We start from the raw sequence: 23,453 nt of genomic DNA, 5'->3' as shown, positions 1-23,453 counted from the left end.
TACAGAAGATATATTGAACAAAATGTGTTATATTCATATAGAGCCAAGACATGAGTAATCTACATAGGATGTTGAACCATTCCATAGCTGTTCTCTACCAGATACAAAAATTGTCACTGAAAGCTCCAAAGGGCATAGAATAATAATAATAATAATAATAATAATAATAATAATAATAGTAACACTGAAAAGAAGATTTTCCCTCTTATGTAATAAAAGGCACTAATTTTGCCCAGTATCTGTAACCCATAGCAACAAATAAGATATTTGCTTTTAAACAGATGACTAGTAAATTCTCCCTGCTGATTGACTGCTACAGATTACTGCTCCTGCGCAAACTTAAGCTGGCCATACATGCAATGCATTTATATGTACAATTGGTATCTGATTGTTCATCGGAATAAGACTTAAGCTGGCCATACACGTGGCGATCCGCCACACACCATTCAGGGCTGAATCGGCAGGTAAGGAGGTAGAAACAATAGGATTTCTACCTCCTTCTGCCGATTCAGCGCTGAAGGGAGATTTTGGTCAGGCACCTTCTATGGCGCCTGATCAAAATTTTCAAACTGGCCCGATCGGCGAGTCGGCTGATATCAGCAGCTTCCTGCGATATCGGTCGACTCGCTGACATACCATACACGCACCGAATATCGTACGAAATGAGGTTTCGTACGATATTATCGGTGCGTGTATGGCCACCTTTAAGTGCCTTTTATTACAACCTCCAGAGAGTGTTCAGTGAAAAATTTTCATGGTTCTTCAGTGCTCTGCTGATTGGGATACACTTGGTTCCTGTAAGCTCAAGCAGAAGCACTGTACCTGTCCTACCTACAATGTAATAGCTCTAAGAGCAGTGGATTTCTAGCCCCCCCGGTACATAGAAATAACAAGAATTCAACAGGCCCTGAGCACACCTGCAAACAGCTGCTTCTCTATAATTTACAAGTTTCATGAAAAGTACATAAGTCTTTTCATGGCCGATGGGCAATGGACAGTTGTGGCCTATTTCAAAATGTTATCCTTCTTCCAACACCACAGTCTGTGGCATGATCAATCTTCTTTTTCTTCCACTGCTTTGGATTAGGGTTTGTCACCCTTCTGCATAATCTAAGCAATGGATTGTGAACTTTTATAGCCCTGCCTGCTCACATTCTATGCACCTGACTAAAGGATGTGCATTCAGGAATGTTTGTCCTGTTGGCCAGCTTCCTTTATTTATTTGTTTATTCTTAATGTTTGAAGATCTTGTCTGAGAGGATACTGAGTTGTAGTTCACAGCTACTAAAAAGCTGTCTTTACACCTCTGTAATTGATAGGAAGTTTGCTATACCTGGGTGGCCAACTTTATAAACCCCTTGCTTCTTGCCAGTGTTGTGAAACTAGATGCTTCTGCCTACCCCCCAGCAAAATTAAGGGAGAATATGACCTGCTTCACGAACAGAGATACAAAGTGCACACTTGGTGGCAGATTTATCAAAATGTGTAATATTGGAGCTCAACACACTACTGGCACAGTGGCACAGTTGTTAATAAGACTAGCAGCTAGGCAGCTGGTGATAATGATACATAATGCCTATGTTTTTAAAGGGAAAAAAGGCATAGTTTCCAAAAGCCTGGCACTCTTGCTCTCCTGCTCATTGTAGTTTGTGCAGAGTCACAGCCATACCAAAAAGCTTCTTCCCTTGTTCTTTGTCCTGTGGGAAAGAAATGCAGCTTGCCAAAGCTTGGTGCCAGTCACAATCACAGGGTTATTAAATATGAATAAACTATGGATTAGGATCAAATATATAATATGATAAACAGAAATCTAAGTAATAAAGAAAATTATAGCGCTCCTTTAGCCCATCTTTCTATACATTTACCACACACAAACTGTGTATTTACACCCAATAAAACCACTTTCATAAAATGTTATCTAATGATATAAATCCTCACATATACAGTAGCTAGCTTTACATCTGAGGCACATTTGTTGATATGTTAGCAATTAATGCCTCTATTATATTAATATATTATATAATTGTTGATTTTTTTTCTAACAATATGCCCTTATTAATGAATTTTTACCATCGACAAATTTACATTTCACAGGATTCAGCTTTAAAGAACCATAAATTGTCTATACAGTCCAGCGGCTGTCCATGACAGCAGGGGATTCCTCCACTGTTTTGGTTCCCTGCTGAGTGATTGCTAAGACAGCCAGACACACTGATCACTGAACAAAATGAGTGTTCGGTTCATTCATTGATCATGCCCGCTGTACTGCTGCTCTCTGGATCTCTGTCTGCACGGGGGGAACATTCACTACATTTACATTTTTGCAATTAAAATTGTTAAATATAACCATGTTTAGTCAATATTCACCCAACTGGCGATGATGCACATTTATGGATGCACTATAAATTAGACACATAGCAGCCTAATATGTGTGTATGTAAACAATAATATGTATAAACAATAGCAATGTAGTGTTATAAGGAGGAGTCATTTATAACTTAAAAGTTGCCTTTGCCCTAGTTATTATTGAGACCACTCAGCAACTTTAAATCTACATGCACAAAAGGATTATTTTGAAGCTCCATGAGAGGGGCGCAGTATCATACACTTGCAGGTGGTTTCTATTTAAAATGAATGGGGGTGAGATTGAACATTCCATGAAGCTACAAAAGCTGGGCATCAAAAAAACGGTGAGTCAACAAACTGCTCAAAATCCCCATGTGTGTTATTACCCTAAAGGCTATGGCACATGTTTTGATCATTACTTCTTGTAACAGCAATCAAATCCATTCTTCCCAATAAGAGTCACTTCCCCTTTAACATAATAGGGAATTGCCTCAGGACACCTGCAGGTTCACCAGTAACGCATGTACCTCCCTTAAAGGAAAACAACACTAGAGAGTGATACTAAGGACTGCTGCTAGATGGCCTAAAAATAATGACGGCAAGAAAGAACTCATTACACATTCAGTTCAGTTCTTAAAAGATTCTATCAGACATACAAATGAAACATAAGAAAAAAAATTGTAAATCTTTGAAAAAAAATAAAACTGTAACAATAAAAAAAGGCCACTTATGAGTGTCCATGTACGGATGCTATCTTTGTATGCACGTACTGTATCTATTCTATGGGCAGCTCATAGCAGGGCATTCACAGATGGAACCAGCTAAGGCCCATCACACTGCAGTAAGTACATGTTTCCATCCCAGAGAGGGACCTAATTCATCAGGCAGTGGAAAGGTATGATTGGGGTATGGTACTTGTATCTTGTATTATGACAAATCATAGTTTATTCTTGTTGTATGAAGAGACAATAGTGTATGGTCTGTGAACAAGCAGAAGGAAATGCATTGATATGCAGGAATGAGGAAACTCAGGGATCAAGTCATTTACCCCTGAATTTAAATTGAAATCGATGTTCATTCAGTATAAGTCAGTAAGTATAAATGGGGTTCTAACTCAGAAAGAAGGGTAGATGATGAAATATTCAGTGCTATTATGTACTAATATTCATTTTCTCACCTTGCCACAGTGGTTGCTAGGAGACTACATTTGGCACACCCACTAGGAACAAAGCTCAGACAGGCCACAGTCTGCCCCAGGGCCTTCCATAAGAGCTGAGCTCCACTACTGACTCAGCCACCTGGGGCCTAGGCCAGGTGCTCCCTCATTATCCCAGCTAAACATGTTGATTCAATACACATTGTCATGGTATCACCAGCTTCATTATTCATGTGCTGCTGCTGTTATTATGATGATCAGATATTGGTTGGAGAAAAAAGCCAAAAGTAATTAAAAGGTGGGGAAAAAAAACCAATTTTTAAACAGAATTATACAAAAATGTCAAATGCACTTAAGAGAATCATAGGAGGTGAACAAGAAAAAAAATATGATGATGAAAAATAATGGATAATGGATAAGTACTATGCAGAACTTCATTATAGAAGGATGTACTCAGCCAAATATTAATTTGATAAAGTGTAACTGGCACATTAAATAAATAGATCCATTCCACAGTGGAAGTGGCATCTATGCACAGAGTGCAGAAACCTCTGGCTGCCTCAAATAATACAACACTGCTTGCATTTGGCAACCTTGTACTCATGAGAGGCAGGAATGGGGATGCACATAGGCGTTCCTCCTCCTGCCAATGAACATGCACATTATTCATACAGCACGATAGGGAGCAGCAGAGGATACAGGCCATCACAGGGACCTGTCATTACCACTTGCAAAAGCTGAGCTGTGCAGCAGATTGAGCAAACAAAAAGGTGCTGGATAAGTTGTGTGCTCCATCTTTCTGAATTTGACATTTTTAAGCCAGTAAAATGGAGTTAAAAAACAAAGTTTAATTACATTATTTGCACTTTTTTACAGGGCCCTCTTTACTCTTGTATCAGTTGTTGTATGTATGTAATCTGTATGTTTTATGTATATATCCATTTTTTGTAGAATATGCTGCCTGTTTATAAATGTATAAATATGTTTTAAAAATGGGCAGCTGTGATTAGTTAAAGGGACATTTTAAAAAAATCATTAGGAGGTATAGCATGATCCAGGACAAAAGGAAACATCAAACATGTCAACTCACCTGAATTAACCCACTTTCACCCAGTCCACCTGCAGTAACAGGTTTGTCACCCGCAGTCAGTAATTTACACCCAAATCCTATTCCAGTGTATGGAAACATTACCCAAAATCCTCCAACTAGTCATGTAGGAAGCACCAGCGAGGGCAGAAGCAAACAAACCCTCTAGCCGCGTGTCAGCGGAAACAAATCCTTTAGCAATTTCTTGAGCACTTCAGTGTTAGTATAGAGACCAGCATTCAGTGTAATAATATAGCTTTTCTGGCAAACAGAATAGTTGAAGACGGAATAAAGCTGAAGTCTGGAATAATCATGTGGTTGTAAGATGTCAATAGTACCCAGAGACTGGGTGAGCATATATTCGAAAGAGCTAGTATTTAATACCTCACACCAGAATCTCTGCATCATAGGACACTTCCACAACACAGTAGTAAGTACCCAAATCATTATTACATTTGGGACAGGTCCAGGTGCATCTTGGCAAAGCTCACTTCACACCCAGCCACAACTTTTTTTCCACACAGCCAGACTATTAAAGCCATTTCATTGGTGGGTTTAGGTTATATTCGGGTTCAAATTACTGACAAGGGGTAACTGGGCTATTACTGAGGATGTGTGAGAGGGTGTAAAATCATTTAATGTCACATGTCATTTGGAGGGATGCACATATATTTTTGCCACCTCAATTTGGCTTTGTTCAAGGGAATAGTGTAGTGTAGCAACAGGAGAGTGGTTTATGTAAGTCAAGCCTAAGTAGGTATATTTCTAAGGCTATCACAAACAATTCAGCATCCTGCTGGGAAAATGCAATTTAAACCAGTTACACAATTGTAAATACTAAACATCCCAGGGGAAACGTGGAAGTCTCTCTGTAGGCCACTGAACTGTTACACATGCCATTTATAATAGTATCTATCAACATTTTAACTTTGTACTTGACCCAATTTATCAAGTCCAAAAGAGGGGTTAATTATTATCACCACATGGAGCAAATCAGTTGTGCTTTCTGACCAAGTTTCAAAGCCTCCTGGAATGAGTGGATTACTGTGTTCTTTGGGGCCTTGGTATAATTAAAAGTAGAAGGTCACCTAGCCAGGGCCTCTAAGCCTAGCAAGGGGCTCAAATTATGCCATCCTTCTAACATTATTATCTGGCTATCTAGTTGTGATAAAAGCCACCAAATTGCATAGACTAGTTGGGCAGTAAAGTTCTAAGCACTATACAGGATTTCTCTCCTGCAAGTTCTGCAAAATAGTTTATGTCTGGTGGAAGAACTGGTGCCCAAAGACTGGAGAGTTATGGAGCACATGCAAAAGGTTAGGTTGGTAAATAATTTTAAAAATGTTCTGCCACCTGCCTGCAAACCAGCCGCCCACAACCACCACTGCACTACTTACTTTGCTGTTAAAAATTTAACTGTAGAACACACGCCCATGTTTAATTTTTAACAACAGAAAAGGAAGTGGCTTGGGGTGGACTGGGAGCAGGGGAGTGGCAGTGAGTGGGCCACTTAATTGCCTGGGCAGCGGGCCCTTGAGTATGGTACCTGGTGGACCCAGTGTAGCCCAGTCTGACTCCTCTTCTGAGCAAGCTCAGCAGGGGCAAGTGCAGTTGAAACAAGTGCTCCATGTTGGCAGTTATTCAGAGTACAGATTTAGCATATTGTCACCATATGATTTTTTTTTCAGCTACTCTTTATCTTTAATAAAACTCTTTATAAAATAACTTTACATAATTAATTGCATCTTTCACAGTGTGTTTTGCTATGGCCCTGCTATGACTGTGACTGCCTCAAATGGAAGATCCATGGTCTTTAATTTGCTTTATATATCGCAGACATATTGCTCAGCACAGAAAATGTTTTATCAGTCACATCATTCCCAGCTGCAGTGAGGCTTACAGTTTTATTTTTCAACAATATTTATCAGGTTACAAAGACTACAAAAGTTGTTAGTATGTCAAACATCATCTGCTTCCTCCTTGCTTGGTCTGGTGGATTAAATATCGCTTTAACCTCTAGTCCCAGCCATTATTTGATCTCTCTGTTATCAATTAGCAGCACTGCTTTTTCCTGACATTATATGGAAAGCTCTGTTGTACCATGTGACCCTTCCCTTTATAGTTAGAAGCCTTTGATGCCTAATGTCTTGTTATAAAAAAAAAAGTGACCACAAGTGTTGCCACATAAATAGTTCTTCCTTCTTTGTATCTGCTTTGAAGGTCAAATATACAGCAAAAAGATTTCAGGTTCAGCCAGTGTATGTGTTGAAAAGGGATTCCTTTGATTAGTTTCTTTATGTTATTGTCAGCTGTACATGGTCTGTTCTTCTTTCTATTTTTTTAAGCGATGAAAAATTAAAGGGGTTAGGAGCAAATTTAGGGGACTGTTCCTGTTATTACTGTACTTGGGCTTTTCCATCAACAGCTGCTTTTTGGATAGTAAAACCCTTCACCAACACACCACATGGACAACTATCTAGGTATAGTAATAAATACAAAATAATTAGGTATTAAACTTGTAATACTTATAAACATATACAAATTAAATATATAAAATAAAGTATTATATTGGGGTTATGTGCCGCTGTTAGTCTGTCCTTTCCTTTCATATCTGCTAAACCCCTGGGCAAATAACATCACTAGCTGTCTCCTTCCTTCTGAATGAAAGTGAAACATAAGCCTAGATAGAGAAGAGGAGGTTTAACAAGGGGTTATAACCCAAAAGACAAACGGCAGCAGACTGTGGTAATCGACCTGTCTCCCAAGCAGCCTCCTGTTTAAAACAGGAAATGTGGCTGTAGAAGTGGCATGGCTGAAACATCCCTAATTAATAGGTAATATGTCTTACAGGATACATTAGGTTAGCAACTACTTTTATGGCATGAGGTAAGCTGAGATGCTACGAAACCTGGGAATCCTGTAAAAGTTGGACATCCTAAAACCTCATGGCTTAATTTAATAAAGGCTAAAATGTTGTGCTTCATGGGTATTTTGTAATTTGTATTCCCAGTATTCCTGATGACTGGTATTTTTTAAATTAATGACTACAACGATATAACGGCAGCTAGATACTGAAGCTACTAAGATGCAGGCAGCTTTGAGGCATCAAATGAGATAATTATTTGCAAATGTTCAGTGGTTTCCACTTGTCATTTAATCAGTGGCTTAACCAGCAGTTACTTTTTCTCACATCAAAACTTTGTTAAGGTTATCAGTTCTCTACAAATATATCAAAAGTGCACATATTAAATTGCTATGTGTGCTAGACCAGCTAGCACTGACGGGTCTGTAGTCTGCTGCCATGTCCCTGTAATTAGGCACTTGTCCCTGGCATATAAATGAAAGTAAATATTTGTGCTAAAAACTGTGATTAATTACTAGGAGCAAGTTGATCTGGGTTTAAAGTGACTTTCTTTCCACTAACTGAATATCAGGCAGAACCTTTAAGATAAAAAAAACCTTAATAAATGTACAGAAAGAGACAAAAAGTCAGCAGAGCTACAAAAGGTTTCTTATCTGCAATGACCTTCTAATTTTCAATAATTGACCAGTTATATCCTTCTTGCCCTAAAGAAGGTCTTCTTTGTTCTTCTTCCTATGGCAAATGGTGTCAACTTGTGGTAACATGAACTATCACACAGAAAGACTCATTTATCATTACAGAATTGAGCCAAAAAGCTTATTTTAAAGCATATTTAATAGTGATGCACCCAATCTAGGATTCGGTTTTGAATTTGGCTGAACGGAATCCTTTATGTTATGTTACACAGTTACATAGGGTTGAAAAAAGACCATAGTCCTTCAAGTTCAACCCTTACAAGTAAACCCACCACACACAAACCTATACTGACCTATCTATACACTCACATACATAAACTATACATACCAACATCAATACTAACTGTAGATATTAGTATCACAATAGCCTTGGATACTATGTTTGTTCAAGAACCCATCCAGGCCCCTCTTAAAGGCATTAACCGAATCTGCTATTACAACATCACAAAGAAGGGCATTCCCCAACCTCACTGCCCTCACCGTGAAGAACCACCTACGCTGCTGCAAATGGAAGCTCTGTTCCTCTAATCTAAAGGGGGGTTAATTGTTTTTACGGGAAAAAAAGAACATCCCCTATCTGCCTATAATCCCCTCTAATATACTCATTTGACAACTAAAGCCAGAAATGTAAAAATGGGAAACTACTGTAAGGCCACTGGGAGCAACATCAAGGGGGCGGTGAGCAACATGTTACTCACCAACCACTGTTTGGGGATCCCTAATTTTTGAGCTTCTAGATTGATAAGTAAGCTTTCCTTTTTAGGTGCAATGAAACCCAAGAAGAACTTGATAAAGCAGGCAGGTAAGAGGCAGTCAAGCATAAGGAAGTTAGTTTGAAAAACCTTGTTCATCATTGTTAGTGAAGTTGAAATTAAGTAAGAGAACACTGCGTACACAGGCAGAAAAGGGAAGGCGCCAATGGCTCTGAGACTGGCAGCTACGCTGCACAACTGGGCAATGGTCCCATTTGCAAAGCATGTTTGGTCCAGCCTGAATATGAAGATACTGCACTACAAAAGCAGTCCTTGGCTTTGTTTCATATACTCCATGCTTTTAAATTATTTCTAGTGAAAGAATTATGTCTCCTGGTTCTAATGTATTATACAGTCAGAGACTATTAGCTTTGTTGGTGGATTAGTGCTGATAGACTGATCGTGCATCCCACTTATTAAAAAAAAAATTCTTAGTACACTGGAAGGAATGGGGAAAAACATGATAGAAAATTAGTTTATCAAACATTTAAACAATAATGTATAAAGTGCAGAAATAAGTAAGTTTGATGGTTGAATATAAATGTATGGAAGCATTTGTTTCCAAGAGGTGGGTGATTGAAATACCCCAGCAGGGCCACAGAGACCTTTCATGCAGCTACCAGCTTCTTCTAACTGAAAAAAAGACAAAACCCTTCCCATAGCTTATTTCCTACCTTCCAACATAGAGATTAGCCATTTTTAGCTCTGGGCAAAGTCCACCACTCTTTTCATGTGACAGCAGTAAGAAAACATGGTGAATAGCAACATATTGCACTCTTTGTGCACAGTTTGACAGTTTTGGGTTGGTTGCTTGTAGGGGCTTTGGTTAGAATGTCTCAGTATTAACAACAATGTAGCTGCTGGGCCCTGTGCATAAGTGCAGATTGAGTAGCATATTGAGTACCATATTGAGTCGCATCACGCAAACTATGCAAATCAGTGCGTGAGCAACCATGTATAGAGGACATATACCACTCTTTCTAGTCTATCCTACAATTGCCCTATTACAATCTGAAGGCTATTCTTTAAATTATTGCCCCATGGCTTCTTCTTCGCCCCCCTTTCCTAACAAAGTTCTTGCATTGAACTTTTGGGAAACACTCCTGTCTTCCCTAGGGCTCTTTCCTTGCCCACCAATCCACTCCTGGGAAAAGGAGGGTTACCAGCATTGGACTGTTGTGTCCGAGGCCCACATGGGCTGTGACAGGGCCCAACCTCCCGACATCTCACTGGGAATATGTTTACAGGTAAGGACCTAAGCCTAACTGTGCTGGTGTCCTAGGTCTGATTCCCACAAGGACAGAGAACACTTATATTTTCCATATGCTTGCTTGAGTACTCTAGTTTCCATACACACCACAGAAATATTCAGGAAGATTAATTGTTTCCTGAAAAAATTATTATAATTAATTATTTTTAAACCACATTGTGATAGGGACATTAGACTATAAGCTGCAAAAAAAGTAGGAAAAAAGCTTCAGCAGATTTACTGCAAACCATTTATTGTGCGTAGTGGTAACACCCATTTTTGCAGTTGTATTTGGTTGCAGCACAGAGCAACAACTAGGAGCTAAAGCTTTTTTCGTAAGTACTTTATACAAAGTTCACCAATATTTTTTTATTTTTATTAGACTATAAGCTCTACTGGTGGGGATACTGATGTGTATGATGTAAAACATGTGTAAAGTGCTATGGTAAATGATGCGCTATATAAACAGAGCATACAAAAATATTAAGGCTGTTTGAAATGCAGCCATGCTTCATTCCACACCACTGAAACTGAGGACCTGCTTCAGGTGGTTCACACAGTATGTCTGAAGTATTTAGGTAGTGGAATGCACAACTCAGAACCAAAGGTACTTTATCTTCATAGGCCTCAGACTGTGGGAGCTGGGAGAAACTTTGTCAGCATCTTTTTCCTTTAAATGTTATCAGCTAGGGATGGTTTGAGCATTCAGTATCCCCTCTCCAAATGTGCCCTTTATTTTTATTTAGTACTGTAAATACATTTCCATGCATATTTACTTGACTCACCCAAACAACCTTATTCTTCACTAAAAAGCAGTTTGATCTTTGACAGGACAGATTTGGTCCAGAGGACCCCTTCTTGTCACCAAACTGCAGTCACCACCAGTTATTAAATTCACCTCCTTAGCCATCAACTCTATCATTTGCACATTGCACATTTTAAAACCATGAAGCCATATATATATATATATATATGGGTGCAGTAGATCCAAAGGGAAAAAATTATATTTGGAGTCCTGTGAGTGCAGACCTTTTTTTCATCTATATATATTCCTAAATAATATATTTTGAAAAATGTCATCTGCTAAGGTACCATATTTACTAGTGTACTGTGATTCAGCAGATGAGAAAGTAAAGAGGAGTCACAGCTTGAACTAATGGAACAATAGAAAGAGGGTCATACTGTACATAGTTCTGGATACAGAACATTATCAGCCAGTGTATGGTCACCTAGTTTTTTTCAGTTATTAGAACTAAAGGAAATAACTTGAAAAACAAAATTACAGGTCAGTTTTGTAATATGATTTGTTTTCAGGCACATCGTTTTGAGACAATTGAGAGGATTACTTTAGCTAATGTGGTATTTATTTTTGGCAATGATTTACTGAAAAGTGAAATCAGGAGCTGTTCCTATAAAGTAAGACTGCCAATTTAAATGTGATTTTTATTTGGCTAATACCTGTTAAGTGACACAGACATGGCACACTGCTTAGCAAACAATAAACCTCTTCTCAATCTAAATCTAAAGTTACGTCATAAATAAAGGGCACTGCTGGGAGAGGGACAGGGATACAGTATCTATATATATGAGAGGAGTGGAATAATAAATTCCAGGCAGTGAAAAGGCTAATGTGCTGTGGAAGGGAGGGAGTTTAATCTAATTTAGTTGGAGGGTGTCTGTCTGTGGTATTGTTTTTGGGAGTGTGGGAAGAGAGGAGTGAAGCTGCCCCAGTGAATAGTGCCTCCTGAGCCAGAAGCAGTGGGGAGTCCCTAAGACTCCACTGATCCAAAGCCAGCCTATGAAAGGGGGATTAAAGAAATGTTCTGATTTGCAATTCACACTAATGCACCCCGCAGAACCTTTGGTCATATTTCAAACCACATTTCAAGAGAAGCACACACCATTAAAGCTCCTAGCTAAACTGTATAGGAGAAGTAGCAAGGTACAGCCTAACCACCTAATTAGGGACCTATCTCTACTGTACTTGTGCTACTAACCAGATTGAGCTCCCAAAACAGGACCAACAATTCCTATAGTCACCAGCAAGCTCTCTGTGCCAACATTTCCAAGTATTATAGACTGACCACACCCCTCCTTAATTGGAATGTAAATTATATTTGGATCCATGGTTTCAATCTGTGCATCTATAATGGCTACTTTTTGTCAGATTCTAATGTGCTCCACCCAGCACATGCACATTAAATTATACACCTGGTGCCTGTGCTAGACATCATTCTGTCTATGTGCTCTATAATGCAGTGGCAGTACCAGAAAACATTCCCCATACATTACTACATAAACAGAGGCACCATATAATATTAAAAACAATAATACACCATTGTACTACTGTATTTATTCCTTATTATAAGGCAAACTGCTTATTAAACATATAACTCTAAGTCATTCTCTGGTTAAGTGATTAACAATGGAAAGTCAACAATGCAATAACATGTGCAAAGTGTGCTCCATGTCTATTAACCAATAACAGTCAATGAGTTGCTTGTTCTTAAACATAACAGGAAATGCTTTTTGCCAATTGGTTGATAGGGGTTACTTAAAATGGAGGGTACTTTGCACCCAGTGGTGTTTAAGTGGCTGGGAGCAAAATGGAGGTTTGGTTGCAAGTACGCCTGACCTCTCAAACAGAATAGATAACAGACTCACCAAAAGCAATGGCAATTGATGTCCCATTCTATCCCCAGCAACAAATAAGTATCATTTGACTTCACCTCCAGAAATTTATACCCAGTATCTTATCAGACAATTGCTGCAGCCTTGTGTAGTAACTTCCACATAATTTGAGACATTTTTGGGCACATATATATATATGTATATATATGCACATAGTCAAAAGTATTTGCATCCTTGCAGCAGGATCTTGACCAACTGGCAATCTGGGTCGGCTAAGTGGCAGATGAGATTTAATATGGATAAATGTAAGGTCATGCACCTGGGATGTAAAAATATGCAAGCCCCTTATACCCTTAATGGGACTGCACTAGGCAAATCTATAATGGAGAAGGACCTTGGAGTCCTTGTAGATAATAAACTTGGCTGTAGCAAGCAATGTCAGGCAGCAGCTGCAAGGGCAAACAAGGTTTTGAGCTGTATTAAAAGGGGTATAGATTCAGAGGAGGAGGGGGTTATTCTTCCCCTTTACAGAGCGCTGGTAAGGCCCCATCTAGAATATGCTACCCAGTTCTGGTCTCCAGTGCTCAAACAGGACATGATTGCGTTAGAGAGGGTCCAGAGAAGGGCAACTAAGTTGGTAAAGGGTATGGAAAGTCTCAGTTATGAAGAAAGACTGGCCAAGTTGGGTTTGTTTACACTGGAGAAGAGGCGCTTAAGAGGTGACATGATAACTATGTATAAATATATAAGGGGATCATATAATAATATTTTGTAATGTTTTATTTACCAGTAGGTCCTTCCAACGGACACGAAGGCACCCACTCCGTTTAGAAGAAGGGAGGTTCCGTTTAAATATTCGGAAAGGATTTTTTACAGTGAGAGCTGTGAAGTTGTGGAATTCCCTCCCCGAATCAGTCGTGCTGGCTGATACATTACATAGCTTTAAGAAGGGGCTGGATGGATTCTTAGCAAGTGAGGGAATACAGGGTTATGGGAGATAACTCTTAGTACAAGTTGATCCAGGGACTGGTCTGATTGCCATCTTGGAGTCAGGAAGGAATTTTTTCCCCTCTGTGGCAAATTAGAGGCTTCAGATGGGGTTTTTTGCCTTCCTCTGGATCAACTAGTAGTTAGGCAGGTTATACAGTATATAGGCATTATGGTTGAACGTGATGGACGTATGTCTTTTTTCAACCCAACTTACTATGTTACTATATGTAAGTGTTACGATCCACCAGGGATTGTCATCAGGATCCTGACAACAATCCTTGGTGGATTGAAACACCTAGATATGAGTGCGGAGTAAGAAATATTTTTAACTTTTTGAACATATTCTGGCTGTGAGTGATTTCGACTATGTGCATTTATATTTTATGGTGAGCACCCAGTCTCTGACACATGATTGGTGAGTGCCATCAATGGAGGTTATATATATATACAGTGGTGTGAAAAACTATTTGCCCCCTTCCTGATTTCTTATTCTTTTGCATGTTTGTCACACAAAATGTTTCTGATCATCAAACACATTTAACTATTAGTCAAAGATAACACAAGTAAACACAAAATGCAGTATTTAAATGAGGGTTTTTATTATTTAGGGAGAAAAAAAATCCAAACCTACATGGCCCTGTGTGAAAAAGTAATTGCCCCCTGAACCTAATAACTGGTTGGGCCACCCTTAGCAGCAATAACTGCAATCAAGCGTTTGCGATAACTTGCAACGAGTCTTTTACAGCGCTCTGGAGGAATTTTGGCCCACTCATCTTTGCAGAATTGTTGTAATTCAGCTTTATTTGAGGGTTTTCTAGCCTTTTTAAGGTCATGCCACAACATCTCAATAGGATTCAGGTCAGGACTTTGACTAGGCCACTCCAAAGTCTTCATTTTGTTTTTCTTCAGCCATTTAGAGGTGGATTTGCTGGTGTGTTTTGGGTCATTGTCCTGCTGCAGCACCCAAGATCGCTTCAGCTTGAGTTGACGAACAGATGGCCGGACATTCTCCTTCAGGATTTTTTGGTAGACAGTAGAATTCATGGTTCCATCTATCACAGCAAGCCTTCCAGGTCCTGAAGCAGCAAAACAACCCCAGACCATCACACTACCGCCACCATATTTTACTGTTGGTATGATGTTCTTTTTCTGAAATGCTGTGTTACTTTTACGCCAGATGTAACGGGACACGCACCTTCCAAAAAGTTCAACTGTTGTCTCGTCGGTCCACAAGATATTTTCCCAAAAGTCTTGGCAATCATTGAGATGTTTTTTAGCAAAATTGAGACGAGCCATAATGTTCTTTTTGCTTAAAAGTAGTTTGCGCCTTGGAAATCTGCCATGCAGGCCGTTTTTGCCCAGTCTCTTTCTTATGGTGGAGTCGTGAACACTGACCTTAATTGAGGCAAGTGAGGCCTGCAGTTCTTTAGATGTTGTCCTGGGGTCTTTTGTGGCCTCTCGGATGAGTTGTCTCTGCGCTCTTGGGGTAATTTTGGTCGGCCGGCCACTCCTGGGAAGGTTCACCACTGTTCCATGTTTTTGCCATTTGTGGATAATGGCTCTCACTGTGGTTCGCTGGAGTCCCAAAGCTTTAGAAATGGCTTTATAACCTTTACCAGACTGATAGATCTCAATTACTTTTGTTTTCATTTGTTCCTCAATTTCTTTGGATCTTGGCAAGATGTCTAGCTTTTGAGGTGCTTTTGGTCTACTTCTCTGTGTCAGGTAGCTCCTATTTAAGTGCTTTCTTGATTGAAACAGGTGTGGCAGTAATCAGGCCTGGGGGTGACTACAGAAATTGATATTGAAATTGAAAATTGAAATTGATAAACCACAGTTAAGTTATTTTTTAACAAGGGGGGCAATCACTTTTTCACACAGGGCCATGTAGATTTGGAGTTTTTTTTCTCCCTTAATAACGTAAACCTTCATTTAAAAACTGCATTTTGTGTTCAATTATGTTATCTTTGACTAATAGTTAATGGTTTTTGATGAGCAGAAACATTTAAGTGTGACAAACATGCAAAAGAATAAGAAATCAGGAAGGGGGCAAATAGTTTTTCACACCACTGTATATGTATAGGTGCAGAGAGCAGCACAACCCTAAAAATGTAGTTAACTGTCCGGGTGCTGGTCAAAATAAACTTACTATAAAGACAGAGTACCGCACTGGGACTTAATAAAAAAAAAGTTTTATTACAAAAAATCCAATGTTTTGAGCACAAACAGTGCTCTTCCTCAGGGACAAACCAAACTTGTCTGTTGGTTGGTCCCTGAGGAAGAGCACAGTTTGTGCTTGAAACATTGAATTTATTGTAATAAAACTTTTTTCTGTATATTAAATCCCAGCGTGTGCAGTACTCTGTCTCTCTCTCTCTGTCTCTCTCTCTCTATATATATATATATATTTAGCTGTGTTTGTGATTAACTGATTTAGCAGGGGCAAATGAGGGTGATTCTAAAGTGTTGAAAAATAATAGCACAAATGATGGCGTAAAAGAAAACACACACCTTTATAAATGCCCTGATTAGCCCTTTGTAACAGCTCACAAGCAACAGCATTAAATCAGGTTCAGGGAGGAATACTTTATGAATATGACATTTTTTAAACCACTGTTTACATTGTCTTAATCATGTTATGCACTTTTATATGTTTGCCCCATTGACGCTGCACCTTTGCATTAGAATGGCATAAAAAGTTGCCAAATATTACAACACCGACAACATTTGACTTGGTAAATGGCCACAACTACAGCGAATAAATTGCATTAAACTCTCTGTAGAAATGACAAAGGGTCAGCGCCGGATTTGTGACGCGGGCGCCCCGAGGCCGCCCCCTCCGGCCTCCCCCTGTGCACATGTGTGAATCGCCAACCCCGCCCCCCCCACACAGCGAGCGCATGCGCGAACCCTCCCTCTGCGTCAGCTGCGCATGCGCATACATTTCATCTCCCATACGGAGCAGTGGGGAGAGGTCCCCATTGCTCCGTATAGGAGCAAAATTTTAAAATTTAATTGGGGCGGCATGCCGCCCCTAAACTTTTGCCGCCCTAGGCCCGGGCCTTTGTGGCCTCTCCACAAATCCGGGCCTGCAAAGGGTGAGTGCAGGCTCTGAGAACTGACTGCTTGCCATAGGATCACTGAAGCAGTTAGTGCGGGTGGTTACCTGGGACATTCCCAGGGACACAACGGCAAATGCAGGGTAATCAGGGACATGTGCTTACTTCTGACATTTAAATGGTACTTTGTAGGATTTTTGGCAGATTTTTGTGACATTTAAATGTTGCAAGAAAGTCACCTGTCTGGTTCCAGCCCTTCCAGCAACTGCCTGGCCAACATTAATATTTGCACAACACTATGCTCATATGTGACTTCTCACAAACAAATGTCTCAGTACAGGAGATTAGATTAAAAGCTAGGAAAGTTCTAGAACATTGCGAGTGAATTAAACTGCAGATAATGATCATATGAATCATATATTTATAAAAAAAAAAATATATATCCATGTGTTAGTGGGCAAAATGTCTGGTCACTCGAGAATCCCAGTTTAACCCCCTCTGAGCAGCAGAGCAGAGCTGGAAGCACTTGCAGTTGAAGAGCTAATCATCAACCTTCCGATGCCCTTCGATTGTTATGACAAGGTCACAGGGCTAAAAAAACAAACTGAGCAAATATCAAAGTGTATTTCCTCTCCAGAAGCAGCGGCAGCAGCAGGGCTACAAACAGATTATTCCCTCGATGCTGTTATTTCGTGTCACCCTTCACTTGTTGTCCGGGTTCAAGAGTAGAGGGGGGCCAAAGCCTGTGGCCCCAGACTAATGCATATAACTTACTTGATTTCACTTGGAATTACACTACAGCACCTAGCATCCTATGACTGTCATGGAGTTCTGGGACTTGTAGTTTAAGGAAAGCTTGCAAGCTGCTTAAAATTGGCTCCATAAGAGATGGCCTTCCTGTAATTCTGAGCTTTCTGCATAATGGATTTTCCAGAAAAGGGATCCCATACCTGTATATCAAATATATAAATATATATATAAATTAATCATAAGCACGGTAAGGGAACCCTGTGATGCAGGGGTCCCAGGGCAAGTTCCTCTCTGTACTCCCCTAAACTTAGTTCTGCCTCTTGCTAAACTTTAGCTCCCAGCATTCTTGAACAGAGAAGAATTCTGACTATGTAACTGTATTAGTAAAGCAAGTTATTTGCAGGCATCCAGAATATATGCACAAAATGCCACAAGGTACATGACATCATTATTCCCACCAAATATGAAAAACAAACAGGAAAAATGAGGACAGGCCTGTACATATTAATTAAAGAGAGTGGAACAAAAAAATAATAAACATATAAAAGAATTTAACCCTTTGAACACCAAGGGCGGGGAAGCATTGTAGTAGACCACTCTTCTGTCTCCCCTCACCAGTGCTGAAACAAATAAACACTTCCCAGAAGAGCTGGGATCAATGTTCATTATATGGAGTTTGGAAATGCCCCCCCCCCCCCCACTATTTGTACTGTTACAGAAACAAAGCTGCTCCACCGCAACACTCACCACTTAACTTGGTAACCCAACACTACGTCAACTCCTGGCTCCTGGCAAGTTGGGATCCACTTTGTTTTGCTGAACTTGACAGTTTTAATTAACTTGTAACTTTATAAAACCATGATTTATTTTCCCTTTACTGCTCACTTGTCAACATATTTCATCTCTTGGGACATGGGCTTTGCCTTTAATCCCTCCGAAACCCTGACTGGGGCAGAGTAAAATTAGCCCGAATGTAACACACACTAAACAAACAGCGTATAGGTTTGTGTTTGTAATCCACAGTGAAAGTGTTGAAGGGATGAATGGCTGTGAAAGATCTCCTGACATCTCACACTGCCTCGCTGCTGCCGCATTATGTCTACAAAATATTTAGCTACGGTTTAAATTTTTACATCTCTCATCAAATATTCAGTTTGTAAAATATTTCTCTTATTGAGAATGTAATTTTTTCAGGGCCTGGAGGTATAAACATTTAATGGCAGTTCTTCAAATATTTATTAGGAGAGAAATAGTGCATCCTCACTACGTGACAACGCTGCTGATATTAGAGGATCCTGTTTAATTAGAAAGTTTTCATTAAAATCATGAGACTGTAAAGTATATAGGTTTAATGCGATTTCCCATTAATTTAAACATATTCCCACAACGCAGCGAAAGCTTTCTTTTTCCCCTTTCATCCGTGCTTAAATATGTAAATAAAATGTCTAAAGTCATTCTTCAAAGAAGACAAAAGAAAAAATGAAGACAACCATAAAATTCCTCCCAATTCTCCATAACATTTGCCAGAGGGGGGTGGAAGGATCTTGCCAAAGCTAGCAGCAGGGAACCAGCCTGTTCAACAGAATGGCTCATCTTAAATCCCAGAAACAGGAGGGGGGGATACTGAAAATGAAATATCTTTTCAGTCAGAGGGATAAAAAGCCCCTCTTTGCTATAGTAGCCAAAACCAGGTCTAAGGTGCTAATGTCTATAATGCATTTATTATCCTATTGACTGTATGCTTCTATTGAGAGAGGGTCTGAACTAGCTATGGTCTCTCATGTTAGAGTGTTTAGATGGGACACGAAAGGAGTGTTTTAATGAATGAAGGTGTTAATGGACCAATGAGGTCGCAAATATTAGGAGCTCCAGTAGTGTACAGTACTGCAAAATAAACTGGTGCTAAACACAGTAGTGTTAATAAAGAAAAATATATCTTGCCCTTCAAATTAGACTTATGCCCAATGGCATACAGGTATGTGATCCATTATCCAGAAAGTTCAGAATTACAGGAAGGCTTCAAAAGCCTTCATTATAAGCAAATAATTCTAATCTCCTAATTTCCTTTTCTCTGTAATAAAAAACTGTACCTTGTACTTGATGCCAACTAAGCTATAAGTAATCATTATTGGAGGTAAAATAATCTTATCAGGTTAATGAAAGTTAAAATGTTTTTTTAGTAGACTTAAGGTATGGAGATCCAAATTACGGAAATTCCCTTATCCAGAAAACCGTGGGTCCCGAGCATTCTGATAACCCTTCAGATGCAAGCATACTTGAATTAATCAAAACTAGTTAAAGGTCAAGTATTCCGCAGATCAAAACTGTCTAACCAGAGGCCCATTGGAGTGAATATAAGGTTGCTGCAATTAGTAGCAGTGCTGAAAATACCAGTAATCTACAAGGTAGCCCTAGAATAAACTGAGTTATTAAAGCAATTGATGCTCTACTCGAGGTAATGTAATTATTGGCTTCTCCTTATGGTTCTAAGAAAAGAACCCTTTGAGATTTCTTGATTTATTAATGCTAAGTAGCAGCAATCAAATTGCCCTGGATACCTTACCCCATATGTAGTTCGTTTACCATGTATGTTAAATAATATGAGAGAACATTCCTCTCTGTATATCATAAACGCAAGCAGCTATTTTGCTTGCTTTCGAGACAGTCTATACCTGTTAACTTATATTCTATTTGTGTCTAGAGGCAATACCCAGACAGGCATACATTTATAGGACAAGGTATAGGAGAATGATAATACATTTATAGGACAAGGTATAGGAGAATGATAATACATTTATAGGACAAGGTAGAGGAGAATGATAATATATGATGCATACAGTCCTTGAAAACTTGAGTCCTGAAAAGTTGTATGGTAAGGGCGCACAAGTGTTCATGGCTGACATTTTTGAAAGTCTCTGTGCCTCTTCTTTTTCATCATTGGAAGCTCACTGAGTTCAGCAATACAGAAAGTCTTTGTTTTTGGGCAACTGTGCACAATCTGAGCCAAAGCTGTCAGGCTAGAGCCAGATGAAGTGGTGGGTATTTGCACTGGTGCTATAGTGATGATCAAACAACCCACATCACACTGACATCATAGTCATCATTTATTTATATAGCGACAGCAAGTTACACAGCGCTTTACAATAATTTGTAGCAGACAGGGGTCTTACAATTCTTTAACAAACAAGGGATATGTCATCTAACCACCTGACGGTAGGAGAACAGTTGAAATGTCGGAAAGATGCAACCCTATGAGGTTAAATCAGAATTCCCCATCTACAACAATTATAAAAGTTACATACATAGTGAACGCCCCCTCTCCTTCCCCTTTAAAGACAAGGATCAATGAATTTGTTAAAAGAGATAAGGGAGGGATGCTTTGACTTGATTTTCCTCCCTGTCTTTTACTATCCAAAAACAAAGTATTTTTATCTTATCATTCCAGATTAGAAAGAGTTATAAAATGTGGTGTATCTATTACCCCTCCTATAAATCAAAGTAACATGCGTTGAATTGTTAAATAAGAGGTAATCTGGGAGATATGTTTGCCCCCATAGTCGGCCTTTGCTGTGATCCTGTTTGTCCTGATGTTACTGTTGATAAGGGCAATGCTTGTGATCTGGGTTTGTAACCAAAGTGGGACGCTCCTTACATCTAGATAAATATTGTCTGTCTCTCTCTTGCCGTCGTTTCACATGCAAATGGCCATTTTGCAGACTGGGGGCTGTTTTGTCCTCCCTTGCATCTATTACACTGTTATTATCAGGAAAATCAACAGCTTTTCTCCTCAAGCAACTAACAGCAGGAGAAGTCTGAAGATTTTTCAGAAGCCTTTGTGCATTTACCCGCGTCCTAGGCAAGCAGCGCAAGCACTGTAGTTTGCCTAACTAATCCAAAAATACCATTTAGTTGGGGGGTTAAAAAGAATATTGCACCCTTTTTATTCTAGAGATGAGTGATAGATTATACCCCCTCCAGGGACAGGATGACCTGGGTAAATCTATTCATTAACCCTTTCTCAGTGGGTGTCCCGCTGGCTTCCTTCATCAGTAAAGAGCTAAAAAGTATTTTATGTCATGGGAAACTGTTTAAATCCTTTCAGAAGGGACGGCGGTATAGCGGAACATTATGACTCACAAATAATAAGAGTTAAGTCACCTATTGTTCACTTAAACCTCTTTCTGTAAGTGAAGCCTTAGCCCAGGAGTACCCAACCTGCAGCCCTCCAGCTGTCGATGAACTTCTACTCCCACCATCTCTCACAGATAAAAAGCAACAATGAAATCAGTAGTTCTGCAACACAGATAGGGCCTCAAGTTGGATGTACCTGATTTAACCTATATGGATTTACCAATAATCGTCAGTCAATTGAGAAACTGAAAAAGGTACGCATAATAATGGATAAACATTATTTAAATAGTCACAGGGCTATTGTGCCACTTCCCATGGCCAGCTATGCCACTATCAGAGGCCAAAACATCTAGCTTTTGTTCTACCTACCTTCAATTAAGGCCTTTTGCTCACCAGCATTTTTGCTGGTGATTGCGATCTACTAACTAGGGATAAAGTTAGAAACCAGGCTGTCAAATTTGTTCTTTTTTTTACCAAAATCATATTACTGTTGGTGAATGAAAGGTAACCCTGCCCAGCAGTGCCGGATTTCACTTCTGGGCACCCCGAGGCCGCCCCCGCCCCCGCGAGTGCGCATGCGCGATTGTGCGACACCCCCCCCCTCCGTGAGTGCGCATGCGTAACCATTGCGCATGCACAATCGCACATTTAAACTCCCATACAGAGCAGTGGGGAGAGGTCCTGATTGCTCCGTATGGGAGCCAAATTTAAAAATTCTGTTGCGGCAGGGCGGCATGCCGCCCCTAAACTTGTGCCGCCCTAGGCCTGGGCCTTTGTGGCCTCTCCACAAATCCGGGCCTGCTGCCCAGCACTGAACAACCACATATGTGGCTGCAGCAGGAGTTGGCGGATATTGCCCCACCCCCCTACAATAACGTCTAAGCAGTAATGAGCGATGAGTAGTAGTGATGAGTCAGGCATATATTCGCTGTTGAAATCACCATTCCATTGGTGAATGTTTTTGCAAAACTGCCGCAGACATTCGCTGCAACAGAAATTCACAAGTGAGGAAAATGTCACAGTTGCGTAAAAACCTGTCAAAAAAGGTGTGGTCACATCAGAAAAGTTTTTTTAAAATGCTAAATGTGGAATTTCGCAGTGAATTCACGCCTGCTGAATGATCACTAATCATCAGCTAACCAACAACCAAGTGAATCTATGCAGTTTAGTCATTAGTGCTGGAACATATTACATTATCTAAGGCATTTCACCTTTTCTGACCAACCTTCTTATATTTACTATTATCTACTTAGAAATTGGCTTTAATTACCATGTTCACATGATGAGCCAGTAATATACCAGCCAGATGGCAATCCCAGGACCGATCAATTTAACAGTTCTGGAAACTGACATTTATGGTTCACTGTTCTAGTACTGGCTATGAGGTACACGCAATAGGGTCTCACCAACTGGCCTTTACCTAGCACCAGGAGCTGCCCATAACTGCACAAGTCTAGCTAGTAACATGGTGTGGTTACACCAGAATGGGCCACAGATAGGAGGAAAGTTAATAATATTCAATTGCTGTACTAAACAGTCCCCAGGCACAACTTAGTTGCTACTTCTACACTGCATCAATGCAACACCATTTAGCAGCTTTTAGTGCAGTGGTTCTCAACCTGTGGGTTGGGACCCCTTTGGGAGTCGAACAACCCTTTCACAGGGGTCGCCTAAGACCATTGGAAAACACATATTTCCGATGGTCTTAGGAACCGAGACACCGCTCCTCTATGGTTGGGGGTCA

The sequence above is a fragment of the Xenopus tropicalis genome, chromosome 1, assembly GCF_000004195.4.
Source record: "Xenopus tropicalis strain Nigerian chromosome 1, UCB_Xtro_10.0, whole genome shotgun sequence".
NCBI classification, from domain to species: Eukaryota; Metazoa; Chordata; class Amphibia; order Anura; family Pipidae; genus Xenopus; species Xenopus tropicalis.
Note: the sequence above shows the minus strand (reverse complement) of the source record.